At 40.8% G+C, this 11,602-nt stretch overlaps 1 non-coding gene across 1 annotated transcript; it reads right to left on the reverse strand.

Moving 5' to 3' along the window:
* Positions 1–7,370: 7,370 nt before the first annotated feature.
* On the reverse strand, positions 7,371–7,453 carry trnal-uaa (transfer RNA leucine (anticodon UAA)). The gene has a single exon. It is a non-coding gene; the product is annotated as a tRNA-Leu (tRNA).
* Positions 7,454–11,602: the final 4,149 nt, after the last annotated feature.

The raw sequence follows: 11,602 nt of genomic DNA on the forward strand, positions 1-11,602 counted from the left end.
TTTGTTCGACATCTGCATATGCCTTCATGTTTCTTTTGTATATATTAAAAATTTACAACAAGGTACGTCCAGTAAAAGCCTTCAAGAAAGCTCACCCATATCATGTTTATGTGGATGTGCCGAGTTGTTTTAGCTATCTGTGGCTGTGTTGAATTGTAATATATTTTAGGGGCGCTCTGGACACTCGGGGCTCACTTCATGAATTGAGACAGGCTTTATGTGCTCTGCAATTGTTTTCTATGCTGTGCAATAAAGTCTTAGATTCTGACTGCTTTTCTGAAGACTCTGCTTGTTTTTTCTGAGATTTCTCCACAACAGCTCGAGGTGGGTGCAGGTGCATGTGAAAACGTGCATGCACCGCTCTGAGGCTGACTGGGGTGTTTGGCGAATCGCGTATTCATGGGCAAATGTTGGCAGGTCAGTCAAATGCTGTGTTCACACCTTGGGATCACAGCAAGGACGTGTAAATGTCGCACCCTAAAGTGGGTTCTTATTCTGCAGTTTTATTCTTGAATAAAAGCGCACTTGTTTTGTTATACTTGCACCTTTTGTGAAAGTGCTTATTTGATATTTGAACTTCAGGCTTCATACATTATATGCTTCCTGTCTACTTGTTGTCAATTATTACTAAAACATGAAAAACGTTTCTGTTTTAACGATGTGTTTACATAGATTGTTGTAGACACGGAACACACATGAAATGCATGTGTTCCAAATAACGATATAGTATTTACTCGATACAACTCTAAGCAACTGACATGCAGGTAAACTGACTTGAGCTGAGAAAACTTTGTGCGGCAGTGGGGCTGATGGGATAGCAGGCTGCTTGCTGCTTATCGACACATTGAAAAGGCAAAAGTCGCTGACGGAGAGGTGCGAAGGGATTTAAGGTAGGATGGAGTTACGTGTTTTTTCATAGGCTTTGGCAATTTTAGTGTTAAAATCATGTAACGTTCCTTACAATCAAGTCTAACTTAACAAAACTAAACTCAATTCCAAAATGTACCCTTTACTATATGCTCACGTTATGATGACTGCCTCTTAATTGGAAAAGCCAAATTTCAGACCATTCTATCAATCCAGTATTCTCAAATAATTCAGTAGTACAAAATGTAGAAAGGAGAACTTGATGACAAATACGGAACCCATTAAGTGCAATGGAGGGAAAAGAATTAATGGGGAAGAAAAATGATGCTGAAAAAAATTTTGAAGGGTGAAAAGAAACATTAGACGGGAGGAAAAAAACTGATGGGAGTGAAAAATAAATAAATAAACGAAATAATTTGATACACTTTTGCGTTGTCCCATTAAACATTCTCATTCCCTCAATATTACAAGAAGTAGGCAAGCTGACTGAGCCACAGCACATAAACACAGAATTTGCTGTGAGAATTTACTAAGGCCGTGTCATCAGCGCTGCCACACTTGGTCATTCCACGTATACGTTGCGTCAGTCTGCAGTGTGGCACAATCACAAGACTGGCCGACTGACACATAGCACGTGAACTCATCTGCTGTGAGAATGACTGATATTGTGATAGTCACTAACACCGTGCCCTGCTGCATATTGCTTCTTCCTCCCATCAAAAAATACTTTTCTCACATTTTTTCCATCAAAATGTTTTCCTCCTGTTTATTTATTTTTTTATTTTATCAATTTTCATTTCATAAATTTTTATTTACCCCATGTTGCTGAAGGGGTTCCATAAATCTTAAGAACAAAGACATAAACAAAGATTAATGAAATAGGCTGAACTTTCTTAGTATTTTAAGTATTGCTTATTAAATACATTTGTAAAGGTACCTTTGAGATGTTTCCTGCAGTTCCTGGTATTTTTGCAGAGTCTGATTAATTCTTGTTCATCTTCTTAATTTCAATGCCAATTCTAATTTTTTGTGCTTTCTTGGCTTTTTTCTCAAATATTATAATTTAAGGCACACACAAGAAAACTGCTATAAGGCATTTTCTATTTCTAGTAATCAAAGTATACACAAAGCAGGAAAGCACAAGATGTACTAGATGTTTCTTTGTCCTGCGTTCTGGCATAGCTCTTTTATTGGGCGATGAGTACACAGGAGACACTATTCTATTTAAAATTATTTTCTCCAGTGACTTCTTCTTAATTAATGACTCAGGGATTTATGCTAACAATACATTTTTTCTTTTTTAAAACACAACTGTTCTTTTAACAACGGAGCATTCAAATTGTATTAGTTATTTGCCATCCTAATTGTTGTTCTGAACAGCTGTATGTCACATATGTTGTTTATCCTTCATATGTGTCACTTAATTTAAAATCTACACTGTAGCACAAAAGACTCCGCACACACAAACTGAAAGATGGCAAGGAATAAAGTGAATAACACAGTCAAGAAAAGGTTCATATTGTCTGTATTATTCCATTAATTGACATGTTTGTGAATATTGTAAAATAATCATCTTTTATTTCTTATGATATCCTGATGGGCGTTAAATATTTAATTCAATTTAGCAATCTTCTACTAAGAGGGATGAGAGTGCCGGCACAAGTCTTTTAAATATGAAGTGCAGCTACTGTACTTATAGTTAGTGTGCACCTTTCTAGATAAAAGACTAAACAGCCAATACAACTGGAAAAGCAGAAAGAAAATTGTCATGGTTAAAATAATAAAATCTTAAAAACCAAGATAAAAAATACTAAATTATCCCCAAGTAACAAGCATAAGTTTTTTTTTTACATTCTACTAAAAACACAGCAAATCCCATTTTGCAATTTGTGAATTGACATCAAAACATACAAAGTAGGAAATGACACTGAGACTCCAATTAAAAGGAAAACCAACAGGCTCTGCAGCCCCCAGGACTAAACTTGAGGACCCCAATAACCAATCAGTCAAATCTGAAAGTCTTTGCAGTGTGGAAGAAAATGAGCAGTTTGCACAAAATTCGGAACTGATGAATTGATGGGTAAACCTGCATCCTGTGAGTTAGCTAGCAGTTGATCGGGTTTATTCCATCTCTCTGCTTTCACCTCCAATAATTGTTTTTAGCAAATGTAAGAAATATTGTTGAGAGGCATTCCACACCAAAAGGATTGAAACAGTACACATATTATAAAACTGTAGTGGAAAAAGTCTGTTATAATTAGCTATGTAAGTTTGACTTTCCTTTGGCAGTATGTTAACATAATAATCTTTTAATTTAACGATGGCTTGCTACCTTTTAACAAATGTCAGTATATTGTGAAATAAAATAAACTAGCTGTTCTATCCATTTAAGATGGGTTGAACTCTAAGTAATCAACGTAGACCTCAGCGTTAACGTTCGCAGTGCACAATCTACTGGAATGTATTTCGTAATGCATGTAGTAATAAAATGTATTGCATTTTTCGATCCAACAGGTGGCACATCGCAATCATTTGCAGTAATAAAATGCATCTCTACAGACATTTGTGTTAATCACCATCTATGACAATGACAAATACAATACATCTGTCTCTGTTAGATTCTAGTTATATTGGGAAAAGGATGCTAAGGATAGAGCTGCCAGGCAAGAAGAAAAGAGGAAGACCTAAGAGAAGGTTTTTGGATGTGATGAGAGAGGACATGTAGGTGATGGTGTAACCGAGCAAGATGACAAGGACAGGAAGAAATGGAAAAAGATGATTGGCTGCGGTGACCCCTAATGGAAGCAGCCAAAGAAGAAGAAGATATGCCATATTCTATGGGATTCATAAAAGCAGTGGTAATATTATTACCTTAAATATTTGTGATGTGCCATCTGTTGGAATGACAAATTCAAAGCATATGTCTCTGTTACATGCCATTTGCTATGGGATTCATAAAAGCAGTTGTAATGTTTGTTATATGCCATCTGTTGGAATGACAACTGCAATATAATGATAACAATTTATTACTCCAAATATTTGTCCTGTGCCATCGATTGGTTGTAATCTTACCACTTCAAATGTTTCTGGAATGATCAATGCACTGCATATGCCTCTGTGATATGCCATTTGCTATGGGATTTATAAAAAAAAACAACATTAATCTTACTACTTTAAATGCTTCAGTGTATGTCTCTGTTATATGCCATTTGCTATGGGATTTGTGAAAGCAGTGGTAATGTCTGTGATGTGCCATCTGTTCGAATGACATTTGCAAAGCATTTTATTACTACAAACATTTGTGATATGCCATCTATTGGAATGACAGAGAAATAGCAACTGGTTGGACACACAGATACACAGATATATCCTTTTATTAAGGTGGACTAGGTACATTAGCTATAATCTTACAAAATAACTCTATGTGTTCTATGTTTACCTGATATTTATCTTTGTATTGTTTCAAAATACTTTTTTCATGTATATGAATATTTAAGTGTCTACTGTGTAACATGTGAATGTACAGGATTATTAACCCGAGGCACGTACCATTGAGAAAGGATGTATTATGGTGTTTTACATCAGTACAGACTCACAAGTTAACTCCAAGATGAGTATTTGCCCTTTCAAAAGCTGATTCTCGTGCCTATTCATTTTTCTGTAAACATTTTTCTTTGTAATATATTTCTCTTGGATGTCTGTCATTGCTGAAGAACAGTTTTACTATTTGATTACTATTTGATTACACTTGTTTCTTTTTTTTTGACATGTGTAAATAAAGAACTGCTGTTTTTCTGCACCATCTACTGCTTTGGGTTCTCTTACTCACTGGTTCAGTTGGTTACAACTACAGATGCCCAGGGACTATGTAAGGGTTCAAGAGCACAAGATATCACAAGTATGTATAACAGAAATAAGAGGGTGGGTGAACAAAGTGATGTAAACACCTCCATCCATCCATCCATTTTCCAACCCGCTGAATCCGAACACAGGGTCATGGGGGTCTGCTGGAGCCAATCCCAGCCAACACAGGGCACAAGGCAGGAACCAATCCCGGGCAGGGTGCCAACCCACTGCAGGTAAACACCTCACAATATATTAATATCAAGGACCTCACCTTTGCTTTCTAAACAGCTTCAGTCATTTTTGCAATGCTGCCAAACAAGCCCTAAACTGAATCTAATGGGATACTGCTCCATCCTTTAACACTTGAATTACCACAGCCTACGAAAAAACTCGTAATTCTGGCCCACCTTAAATCCCTTTGCACCTCTCCATCATCATCTTTTGTCTTGTAAATGTGTCGATAATCACAAACAGCCTGCTTTCCCATCCCCTCACCCACCGCCGCAGCTCAATTCACAAAGAATGTTCTCAGTGCTCAGTGTTTATCTTGGAGTGAAGTGCTGGAGTTGTAGAGGGTAAATAATACATCGTCATTTGGAATATATACATTTCATGTCTGTTCCGTGTCTACAACAATCTATGTAAACACATCGTTAAAGCAGAAATGTTTTTCATGTTTTAGTAATAATTGACAAAATGTAGACACGAAGTGTATAATGTGTGAAGTCCAAATATCAAATAAACACTCTCACAAAAGGTGCAAGTGTAATGCGACAGCTTAATCACTTCACTATTCTATAATAAAGTATTATATATACAGTATATAGTGATAATAACTGAGACCATACATTGTGAAAAAGGTTTGGGGCAGCCACCCCATATAATGTCCCTGGCTGCAAAAGGCTTTTAGAATGAACACAGTTGTTCATTTGACTGAATCCAAGATAGAACTGACTGACTCATTGATGTTAAGACGGCGGCTTTAAAGGCCTGTATGGGAAGTGACGTCCTCAAAGGGAATGGAACCGAAAGTGACGTCTTCTGAGGCACTAGAACCTGGCAGGATTTCTCGGGGAAGGTCTGCAGGGAACTGAAAAAGACAGTCAGTGTACCCTGCCTCCCCCTGGTCGGATGTGGTATTACTGTTACTTAAGCCCTTTAAGCTGCCTCCTACTTGCACGTGTGTGACATTATATATATATATATATATATATATATACATATATATATAATGGGGGACTCGACATAAGTCATAAATTAATGGTGGCTTTATTTAATTGGAGGAGGTAGTAAAATTCTGCATACTTAGAGTTAGATGACATGATGTATTAGATGAGGTAATGGCAATCAGAAAATATGTAAAAAAACAGATGAATTGTTTAATTGATTGCTCACTCCATTTGTACATTTGTGCATCTAACCCTGTTGGTTGATTGGTGAATTACAACCTGTCCCCTCCCTAACCCTGCCCAGACTTCCACCCTTTCCACCTGATTGGCTCTGCTTTGTGTCAAGAGCATTTTGATGGATGTAGCCCCCACCCCCAGACTCCCACCACCTGCACCTGATTGGCCCGGCTTTGTGTCAAAAGCATTTTGATGGGTGTCGATCCCACCTTAATCCCAATCCCTTCCATCTGATTGGCCAGGCTTTGTGTCAAGAGCAGTTTGATGGGTGTTGATCCCACCTTAATTCACCCCACCTCCACCTGATTGGTCAAGCTTTGTGTCAAGAGCAGTTTGACGGACGATGCTCCTCAGTCTGTCAACACCTGTTTGTTGGTTGGCAATCCCCTCCCTGCCCCTTCTCCCGAGGCCCTTTATATCAAAAGAACGACCTTGCCATGAGCCCGAGGCCTGATCGACATGTCCAGATATGTTCCTGTATATACTGTGTTGGATCATGCACCTGCATCTATCTATCTATTATTTTATTATTATCATGAGATTAAAATATCTATCTAACCTTTGCTTAATAATTTGTAAAATCTTTTCTATCAAAAACACTTACAGGTCCTGCAGTCAATCAGCCTTTCCCCATCTCACAGAATGGGAAAAGGCCGCAGCTGTGAATCAGGTGTCTCACAGAAAGGTCGGCAGACAGGCCCTGAGATCATGTCTCAGTGTGTAGAGACCAGGCAAGTGCATGTAGCTCAAAGCTGACAGGTATCCCGCTGGATGAGTCCCTGCGGGCGTACGAGCAGGCATATGCCTGTATAGCTCAAAGCTGACGGGCACCCAGCTGTTTGAGGCCCTGAAGACATGCAGCCCCTCCTTAGCTCAGACGTAAGTTTTGTGCTTTTTAACTTTTGAAGTTAAAGGATTTTAGGTAATGCATGTAAAGCACAAGATAATTAGTTCGATATAAGCCTTTTAAAAATCACACAGAGGTAAATAGTATACAGCAATTCCCTTATAAATCACATATAAAAAATCTATCCTTTGCTTTATAATTATAATTATAATTATAATATATATAAAAATCTATCTAAAACAAACCCTTTTCTATCAAATACCTCCCATTTTAAATAATCAAGTACATTTATGTATTTTCAGCTGAGCTAAGGATCCACATTGCAGAAGCATTTCGTTTAACTTTCTAAAAGTGAGAAATTGTACCCAGACACACAGTGAACGGGACACGCTTGAATGACCAGCTACCAGAAGTGGGGATTGAACCCACGTGGGCATTTGCCCATTGGATCTTAAGTCCAACGCCTTAACCACTCGGCCATTCTGGTGGCAGAAAAATGTGCTTTAAACATTCTTTCGGCACTCCACGAATACTGCGGTCATTTTTCAGTTCCTTCACAAACATGTGTTGACCCCCTCTCCGGACGTGGGAAGCCAGAAGGGGCGACTCACACTTCAGCGGTCACAGCAGTGCGACCTGATCAAGCATTTTGCTATGGCAAGAGACAGTTCAAACATAAATCTTTTAAATCAGGTCATATCTTCCAGTGGTCAGTGTAAAGCGATCTTAAAGATGGTCAATCGGGGGCGCACACCTGCTTAAAGCGATCTCCTTATTACAAAGGCGGCTTTTAAAAAAATACCGTTCTTTTCGGTGTATAGGTGTTTAGATATAAGCCTTTGGCCAGACACCAACCCATTACACAGCTGTCCATTTAAAATATGGGCCAAAGGGCACACATTTACTAAAAGAAATCACTGTCTGCAATGCCCTGCTCTTTTCTGTATACAGTGGAACCTCGGTTTGCGAGCATAATTCGTTCCGGAAACGTGCTCGCAGTCCAAAGCACTCATATATCAAAAAGAATTTCCCCATAAGAAATAATGGAAACTCAGATGATTCGTTCCACAACCCAAAACTGTTCATATAAAAATGATTACTACAAAATCTAAAGTAAAAATACATAAAACAAATTAACTTGCACTTTACCTTTGAAAAGAATCATGGTTGGTGTGAGTGAGTTTCTAAACTCTTGTGGGATTCCACCCAACGGAACGACACGCAGAAGAGCGTCCCAAATCAATAGCAGTTCGCCGTAAAAGCGAATCCGAAAAGATCGCGGACATGCTATAAGCACCTGCCATCGATGGGTGATACAAGGAACAAGGAACATTATAAATGCGCAGGGCACAGTACTACTTGGCCACGACCCTGCCTGACTGCTGTGTCTGTGTATAGGAGAGTGGCAGATCCCGCTACGGTAAATAACCGCACTGTTGTTGTTTCAAGCTGAATAAAGCTGGTGTTGTTAAAGTACTGAGACTCAGCTTCGTGTTTTGGGGTGCAAGACGGGGGTTCGCACGTCACAGCACACACACATGCGCACGCACACACACACACAGTCACAATGCTGCAGTAAACAGTATGCGCTTGCACAGATGTTGACTATATGAGTGAGGCACACCGACTCAGACGGAGAATAGGAGATGATTGCCCACAATCCCATAGCGAGAGAGAGAGAGAGAGAGAGAGATAGAGAGAGAGAGAAGAACCATCAGCTCAGTTGTGATCACATGACGTTCAGCAGACAAAGCGTATACATACTACTCGTATTGCAAGACCTCGCTCATTTATCAAGTCAAAACTTATTAAAAATTTTAGCTTGTCTTGCAAAACACTCCTAAACCAAGTTACTCGCAAACCGAGGTTCCACTGTATATAAATAATCGTTCAGCCACTCTCCATCCCATTACGCCGCTTGCCGTTAATACTGAAAGATGACACCGAATCTCGTCAAAACGGTATGTCTTCATTATCTTATTAGAACAGTTTTCTATTTTTTTATGGAAAGGACTAAATGAAATATAATTATTGTCGACCCCAATACGTTCAATAGGGATATCAGTTAAGGGTAAGGGAACTAGAGGAGCACGGTCCCTTCTAGGAATTTGCCTCAGTTGACATTCCAGACAGGATGTGCAAAACCGGCGAACCTTCTCGTTAATCCCGGGACAAAAAAATCGGAGTTTAATTCTCTCTAGTGTTTTTTCAGGGCCCAAGTGGGCTCCCAGCAGATGGGTATGTGCTAGTTCACAGACCTGTCGCCGCTAAGTCCATGGTACTAACAACAACGACCTCATCTGTCCCTCATGCTCTGCCACCCGATATAACAGATCATTATTGAGCAAAAAGTGCGGACCCTGTGGCATTGGATGTGAGGTGCATTGGCCATCTATCAGAACAACTGCATTCTTTGCAAATTTAAGGGAGTCATCATTCCATTGCTTCCTTTTAAATGAAGCCAGCGTCTGCCTGAATTGAAACTGCAGACGTGAGAGAGGATCGGATTCGACCTCAAGGGGCGGGTTTTCGTCCCGAGTCGTCTGAGCGCCTGCTAATGACGTCTCTGGTTGCGACGTCCCGGGTGTTTCTTCGTCATCACTAGAGGCCGAAGTCCACTCCTCAGCCGACTGTATACATGGCGTGGAGGAAGTTGAGGGTGATGAATTGGCGTCCGTGACTAGACCTAGTGAACGAGGAGAAGAAGTGCCTTTATCATCTCTATTTATGTCGACCCAATCTCTTCCTAGAATCACGGGGAAGGGAGGATTATTCATCACTGCCACCGTTAACTTCTTAACTACGCCGTCCTGACAGATAAAGCAGTTGGAGGATCAATAATACTGGACATCCCCGTGAATACAGGTAATGTGGGTCTTAATCTTACGCTATTGTCGTGGTAATATCAAATGGTGAGCAACAATGGAAATGTTACTGCCGGAATCAAATAAAGCGATAACTTTAATTCCATTGACTAGCACTTTTCCCGTATGTGGAAAGGCCAGTGGATTAGCGAGCGTGCATGTGCCTCCTCCCACATCACCCCGCAGACCCCTTCGTCACCCCGCAGGGCCTGCCGGTGCGTCCCACGGTTTACTCGAGCATGCTTCGCATTATAGCCGCGGGACTCTGTAATAGGGACACAAGCACGCCCGGGTTTACACGAGTCCTGTTCTGACACTCCCAAGTCGGTTTCCGCCCTGTGGTGATCTATTATCTCGGCTAGCGAGACAATATCTTTATAATCCCAGGCCGGCTGGGCGATTTTTCCGGGTAGGCTTCTGAGGAATAGGGCGCAAGCCACTTGCTCCGCTATTTGGTGGCTGGATTTTTTATGGGGTTGTAACCAACCAACCACCTTAGCCCACAAAGCCATGGCCTGTTTCTTAGTTGCCTTAGCGGGGTTATATGTCCAGGCCATTATGTTTCGAAGCATATTCAAGCTTTCCCTGACACGCCCCGACTGACGCCCACTCAGCAACTCGGGAGCGGTACTTACCCATCTGATATTTTGTTGGATTATAAACGTGTGTCGAGCCTAGGTTTATGTTTGCCTTCCAATCTCTCCAGCAGGCCATCATCCTGTCGACTACGCCACTGTAAAAGGAACAGACTCAACACACGTAAAAAGGTTTGGGGCAGCCACCCGCATAATGTTCCTAGCTGCAAAGGTTTTCTTTTCATTCAACAGAGTTGTTGATCATACTGAGTCCAAGACAGAACTGATGAAGGTTGGAAAAGATGGCGGTTTTAAGTGGTCAGACAGGAAGTGATGTAGGGTTACCAGAAGTGATGTAGGGTAACTGGAAGTGATGTTTTTCTGATATCAGCCTGGGTGCCGGAACTGGAAGTGACGTTCTTCTAGGCGCCGGAACTGGAACTGATGTTCTTCTAGGCGCCCGAACCGGAAGTAACGTTCTTGATTCAGATAGGTTTTCCCCCGGCTGGTCTGCAGAGACAACAGGAGAAGGTTTAGTGCACCCCGCCCTCCCCTGGCCTGGCGTGGAATTACCTTTACTTGGTCCACACAACATCCCCCTACTCGCACGTGTGTGACACACTGGATCAGAAAGTAGCATTTTCAGTTATTGAAAAATTTGAGAGGCTTTTGGGTATTAAAATTATCGTCTGGTACCGGGAACCGAACACTAGCGCTCTATTAAAATTTGAAGCATCCCGTGCCAGAAAACCAAAGACGGCGTTCTTGTTTTTGCACAATGAGCATTAGTACGGTATTTTGAATCTAAAAAGATTTCTGGGATTTGACTATATCTGCGATTTCTGCTACATGGGATATTCTAGTCCGTCACGACATCGCTGCGACCATCACTGTAACATCTGTTTATCTACAGACTGCCAATGGGTTGACAATGAGGCTTTTCGATGCCCCAATTGCAATCGTTTTTGCTGATCAAGGATTTCCTTTGAGCTCCACAAAACGTATAAATTTAATGAAAAGACGCATCAGTCTGAAAGCATCTGCGACGTCCTTAAAGTCTGCACTCTCTGTTACCAGAGATACAGGTTGAAAGCTGAGTCAAAACCTCACAAGTGTCGCCCCAGACACTGTTGCGCTTGTAGAGTTGTAGTGAAAGAGTCAGATGAAAATCATCAATGTTTTATTCAAAGCTTACCA

Source organism: Erpetoichthys calabaricus, chromosome 4 (assembly GCF_900747795.2).
Source record: "Erpetoichthys calabaricus chromosome 4, fErpCal1.3, whole genome shotgun sequence".
Taxonomy (NCBI): domain Eukaryota; kingdom Metazoa; phylum Chordata; class Cladistia; order Polypteriformes; family Polypteridae; genus Erpetoichthys; species Erpetoichthys calabaricus.